General features: G+C 37.6%; 1 protein-coding gene across 2 annotated transcripts in view; it reads right to left on the reverse strand.

The window, feature by feature from the left end:
- Window positions 1-6,992, reverse strand: part of LOC116720303 (protein phosphatase 1 regulatory subunit 29-like) — a 199,969-nt gene that overhangs the window by 77,711 nt on the left and 115,266 nt on the right. The window lies entirely within an intron of this gene.

Genomic DNA, 6,992 nt, shown 5'->3' on the forward strand with positions numbered 1-6,992 from the left:
AAAAACAGAATTAAAAGAAGACTAAAGAAACGGGGAGCGACTGATGTGGATGTTGAGAGATAGTGGTAAAATAATAAAATAATAATGACTCAAGAGCCGATCTCCAAGTCATATTTAGCGGCTTAACGACACAAAAAATGTCATGCATCAATGAATTATTAAAACACTGGAGTGGGGGAAAAAGAGAGAAAAAGGCCCTCAAACCCCCCTGGACTGTCATTTCTCTTTCTTTCTTTTTTTTCCCCTTTCCACTGTGAGAATCATTTTCATCCCTGATGCTGATATAGGGAGAGAGCTAGGAACACACTGAAGGGTACAGTGAGAAATGACAAGAGCTCAGAAGTGTGTGGGAGAAAGAAAGTGGATGAAAAGAACGTGGCGGTGTCTGGCAACTTCAATATTTTATGTTTCGGGGTCATTAAAAGTGGGCAAGCCAACCCGGCTCCATGTGGGAGCCTATTACGCCAGACCATCTTACGGTGGGATAAGTATCTGTTTTTGTTCAGGCTGTCTGATTCTCTCTTTCTCACACCGGCTTATTCCGTCTCTCTCTTTCTCTGTTCTACTTTGGTGAATTCTGGCAACTTAAAAGGGAATTATGTGTAATTAGCAGGGGCATGGTGCGGATAGGGACTTAAATTCTAGTATGTTTTTGGTGGATAAGAAAAAAAAAAGTTCCCAGTGTCAAGAGACAGAAAGGCATAGCAATGGGCTGAAGGAAAAGAGAAACAAAGTCTCGGGCTACATCTCTCCCACAGGATCCACATGCATGTTAGCACATGAAAGTTAGCTTCAGGGCGCATGTGCATCAGCACATAATACACGCAGTAATCAATACAGAAATGAAAGACTTTGTAGCTTCGACTCACTGTTGCATTGGAACAGCAGTGGAGTCCAAACGTTTTGGACTGTAGGCCAAAAATCAACCAATTTTAAAGTACCCAGGTCTTTTCTATTATTAAAAATTCTAAGTAATTTTTACTGTAAATTATTTTCCTTTAAAATGTTTTTGCCCAGCAAAAAAAATCACAACATCCGACATGTTGATGAAACACAAAAGCAGAGAAGGACAAGTCACTGTAAGAGTGTCTCAGCTGTGTACAGTTTGCTGACTTTTATCCTTTTTTCCTGACTAAGTGGAAAAATCTGCCGAATGTGGCAATATTTTTTATGTGATTAATCGTCAAAATAGATTAATCGAGGCCACACAAAATCCTCCAGAGGGCCACAAATGCCCCCCGAGCTGCACTTTGGACATCCCTGTCCTACAAGGTCTACTGCAACTTTTGTGGAATCAAGCATTCTGAAAAAAAGAGCAAGAAAAGAAAAAACTAAATCCAACATCGTAGAACCGGATCTGAAGTGATGTAGAATAACAGCAGGTTTCAGGAAGACTACTGTAAAAAAAAGGACGGTAACAAATCTCTGGTAGGATTTCAGGTGTGCTGTGACATAACTGGCAGTATTTCACAAAACATCATATTGTGGCATCATGCCCAGTTGTGCCCCAATGGAAATCTGATGTTGCCACTAGGAAACATCACATTTCCATTCCATACTATAGTGAGACGGCAGGTTGGAGCATTTGAAAGTTGAAATTCCTCTCCTCCCATCTAACGGTCTGTAGGGTAATAAAGGCGGGGGGCCACTGCTTCACAGTTTACGGTAAACAAGAGAGGGATAAACTTGTATTTAGAATGCAGATGGGCCCTCCAGAGTGGCTTCACCATGCATAATGACACCACCTTACTGTCCAATGTATGGAAACTTCAGAATTTAAAAAGCAGTGGGAAAAAAAAGACCTAACAAAGCAAATGGAAAATATATTGACAGACCCAAATCACCTAAAACAGGAAAGGAAATATTTATTCTGATTTAAAATGAGGAATAAATGTTACAGGGTTTTTTTTATACATAGTATGTACTTATATATAGTTTACTGTATTTATAAGCAAATAAGTTAATAAGAGGAATTTTATAGTTATTGAAATATACGGCTTTAACTTTGTTATAATATACCTCCATTACACAGAGAAAAACGCAGCTATGTATAAAGCTATTGACCCCATGGTTCCAATCTTATTGAGATGGAGGGGATCCATTTAGCCCCACTTGGCTCTTCATTAAGTCACACACACACACACACACACACACACCCCCACGCACACCCGCCCACACACACACCCACACACACACACCCCTATGCGCCTGCACACACATGGGGAATAGTAAGGAGTTGGACAAAAACAGAGCTGAACGATTTCTGACTTCTTGTACACGCAGTCCAGTTGATTTAACTGTCAGGAAACACTAAATACAGTTACAAAATATTCACCATTGTAAGGAAAATCCCTTTAATTGTGTTTTCAAATCAGTGATGAAATAAGCATAGTTATGCAGAAAAACAATAAGATTCACACGACACAGTCCATCTTTTAGAGCTAAGATCTCTCCGAAAAGACAAGCCTTGTTCTAACAGATTGATGCGCCAGACAGAACTTTGAATCCGTTTTGTGTTTGAACATAAGACACACGGGCAGGGAAAACATATTCCATCAACAGCTGAAAGATAATATGAAGAACGACACAGTTAGAGACCAACATCGTCATTTTCCTTTTCATCAAGCCCTGTAGCTGAAAACATTTAAGAGGAAATATTTGTGTTTACACAGGAAGACGGAAAAAAACCAAAAAAAAAAAACAGTCATCGCCATGGGATTGGGAGCGTTCTCAATATTAAACATATTCATCTTTTCATTTCTCGAGCCCATCCCCATATAACTTCATGCGCAGAGTGTGTGAGCGCGATGCCTACTAGAGCTCGGTATGTAGCTTCTCAATTACCTTCCAGCAGAGTTGTGCTGTTCTGCACCAGCTGCGCAGGCTAATCCAGTTAGGCATGTTGTAGCCCAGACGTATTTGTAGGCAAGCAGCGTGTTTAAACGACCACACAAAAGCCTTCCTATGACAGGGATTAGCAACTTGTAACCATTTATGGGATTATGGGTGGTACTCGACTCTAAACTTTTAGAGTCGAGTACCACAGAGTACCACCTCAGAGGGCCCCATCACAACTCTTGATGACTCTTGTTTGTGAAAAAAAAATACCCTGTACCGTTTGTCCATTCAAAAGCAAATCAATAAAAAGATGTGATAGAAAAAGTTATAAATTTAGTGGGCATTTATCGTCTCGTTTATCATGATGTATTTCTTATCGCAAATAGTTTTGATTTATCGTTGTCAAATTAACTAACAATGTTTGAAATCTCCCCCCAAACTGTGATAATAGTAATAGTTTTGCTATTTTCTTCAGAGTTTGTTCAATGAAAGCATCAATAAGTACCAACAAATTTGAAAATAAAGTTACCGTGTGCCACTTAGCGATACAAATCACACTTCTTTACGTGACTGGTGTCCTAAAGAAGCCTGTCGCAAACGGGAACTTTTTTCTAGAGCATTAATTGTGTTTGTGGGACTATAATTGATGTGACACAAAGTCACAATCATACAATTATCTAAAAGAAGATGTAACACACAGTTATTATATTCACTTTTGTCATTATCACAAAAGTATCACAAAATATCGTGATAACACTTGAAGTCCATATCATCTGTGATTGGTATTTATTGTATCATTTATCATTTATTGTGATAAATTTCTTATAATATCATTGACACAATAACTTCCAACAATTAATGATTAAGCACGCCTGTCTGTATTGTTGTGATTGTTCATTTTACTATTGTCTCCAATGTGTCTTCAAAGACAGTATCGCCAAATACTCTCAATGATTTTGAAATGTGATTAAATACAGTAACAGTGTGCAGTTTAGTGATACATGTGACATTTCTTTTACAAACAGGTGTGCTTTTCAAGACCAGTATTTTGTTTGTGGGGCTACAATCGCTGTATCATGCAGTCACAGCCATATAGTTACCTAAAAAAGAAGCAATAGAAGGAATAATAATAATAGTTATCACAATAGTACCAAAAATAATATTGTGATAAAACATTAAGCCCATATCGCCAACCTCTTACTACAGAAGCAAATGGATGTCTTTTTCTGAACAATATTAAAGCGTACAGAGTTCCAAAGAGTTGTGGGTAATGTCCACTGGAGGACAATATAGTGTCTTTGAATAGTAATAAGTGTTGGATTTGTATCACATGTAAAGTAACCCAGATACCCCAGCATAAAACCTAAGGTAAGCAATTGCCTACAAAAGTTACCGAAATAGTAAATGCAAACTCACACTTGGTAATTTAATCTTAGTATCCATACAAATGTGATGTGAAGGTTTGTTGGAGAACATTAATGAAAAACCAGCAACAGGGAGACGGAGAGAAACACAGCAGACAGGTCAATATCTCATGCTTTGAACAACTTATAGAGTATTGTTTAATCAATCATCTGAAAATATGAAGATGCTAGTCGCAATTTTATTTTCCGTCTTCAAAGTTCTGTCCAAACATGACTGGCAGAGTGCTTCGTTCTGTTTACCGCTCCGATTTGTTTGTGTCAATGTTACATCTATACTGTTGGGGTTTTCTGCTTAAACCTTGATTTTGAGCAATTTGGGCAAAATTTTCTGCTACTGAGTTCATGGTTTTCCATCCATCCATGCATCCATCCATCCATCCCTCCATGCATCCATCCATTCATCCATCCATTCATCCATCCATCCCTCCATGCATCCATCCATCCATCCCTCCATGCATCCATCCATGCATCCATCCATCCATCCATGCATCCATCCATCCATCCATCCATCCATCCCTCCATCCATCCATCCATGCATCCATCCATCCATCCCTCCATCCATCCATCCATCCATCCATCCATCCATCCATCCATCCATCCATCCATCCATCCCTCCATCCATCCATCCATCCATCCATCTTATGTACCAAACAATGGTTTAGAGTTTCTAATGTTTATTCAGTAAAATTGTAAATATTAGCAAAATAGAAAGTTAAATATGATTTTTTAAATACCTTTGATGACACTATGTGAAAGTCTCTTTTTTCTTCTACTTTTAGTTACTTCATACATCTCAATGTGCAGTGAACTATCAGAAAATGATGCAGTCCTCACTGTACAGAGCGCTCGTAATAATAGATCAGAGACTAGCGACGACAGACTTCTTTCTTGTTCTCAACGTGTTTCTAAAATAGACTTTTGAATCCTCACTCAAAAATATTTTGATATTTCATCCAGTTTTTGACCTTCTGCACGATGAATGCTGTCTGATTTTAAGCCTTTTACAACCTTATCCTTCGATATCTGTTCTCCTTTACTTCGTACCATGCTCATATTCACAAAGAAAAGTTTGGGGGTTTTTTGTTATAAGAGAATGATTTGTTGCCAGGCAACTAGTCCAGTGTAAGCATGGCTATATGCTATAAGTGTGTGTTTTTGACAAATAACAAGGTTCTCAAATACTGCTTTTTAGTTTGAATACATGAAACAAGACTTTTCAGGTGCAACGTTTCAACTGATGCGTGTGTGTGGGTGTGTTAATATGGATGTTGTTGCTATCTCTGATGATTCACTGTAGAAAGAGGGGAGGTGAGTACTTAAATTTGACATAAGTGTGAACTGCTGCAGTTTTAATATACTGTAGCTTTATTAGTGTTTTATGGGACAGACCAGGGGAAGCAAACTTTTTAACTCGCCTGCGGTCTTAGCAAGACACTCAGGACGAATGTCAAAATCAGACACCAGAGGAGCGAAGTGTTGTCCCGTTAGACCGTCAGTTCCCAGAACCACACACATACAAAAATTTAAAAAAAGCTACACTATGGGTAAATCCAAAGAGCCATTATGCCCTCAAAAAACATAACAAATATAGAACTGTTAAACTTACCCTTTGAAGACATGTTTTCAGACAAGATGAATAACAAATATTTAAAATCTGCTTGTTTTATTGGAAAACAAGACAATCATTTACCTAAACATTATTTTCTAGGTGAATCAACACATAAAAGACACATCTCAAAATAAATCAGAATACATTATTGGTGAAAATAAATAACTATTAAGACTATTAGGAGACATTGTGCAAATTGGAGCATACCTCCATTTTATTCGGTTATAGCTTCCAATATTTTTTCAATAAAAATGTAAAAATATATAAGAACAAAATAAAAACTAAATATGACAGAAGTAAATAGTTGTGTGGAATACTACACAGTCTAGAAACTGTGAATACTTAGTTGTAATTTCTTTTTTTGTTGTTTTTTAAGATTTTGTTTAAAACCTGTGCAATTCATTTCAATTTATTGTAAACATCAACCTAAAACCCCGTCAAGATATATATATGAACTATACTGACAACCTTTGGTTTATGTTAAATAGCTGAAAATTGACTTCTAGTTGAAACTTGGCACATATTATGCAAAAAAAAAAAAGAGACACGTGTTAAAAAGGCCTTGCCAGTTTATCAATACATTATCAAAAACCAAAGGAAAAATCCTCAGGCCTGCGAGCGGATCTACAGAAAGTGGGAGTAGTCTCAGAGCAATCTCTTGGTAAGGTTTTCCAGTGGTGAAACTGTCATTAGTAAATTAGCAGTGTGGTAGATTAATATTGTAAAAGAAGGATCAATAACGCTGCACTCGGCCACTGATGCATACGTTGCTGCAACTGCCAACTTTCAGTTTCTCTCCCTCTATCACCTTGTCCTACTTTTAATGAAGCTGTTTCTTATTTTGCTGACTGCGTTGCTGCCACGCCTCCCCCACAGTGCTGTCATCCGAAAGTCTTCATATCCACAGGGTCTGTACCTGAGAATATTTCCCTTTATTAAAGCAATAAAACATAAAAGATCCATTAAAAAAAAAAACGTGCCTTTGGGACTACTGGAAAGTCTTGCTAGGAATTCCGATCAAAACCTGATTAAAACGCTTTCAAAAACTGAAAGAGTTTAAGGAACGACTGAATTAATAAACGTCAAAAATATGTCCGCACAGCAGTGGATGGAAAAATATG

The sequence above is a fragment of the Xiphophorus hellerii genome, chromosome 5, assembly GCF_003331165.1.
Source record: "Xiphophorus hellerii strain 12219 chromosome 5, Xiphophorus_hellerii-4.1, whole genome shotgun sequence".
Taxonomy (NCBI): domain Eukaryota; kingdom Metazoa; phylum Chordata; class Actinopteri; order Cyprinodontiformes; family Poeciliidae; genus Xiphophorus; species Xiphophorus hellerii.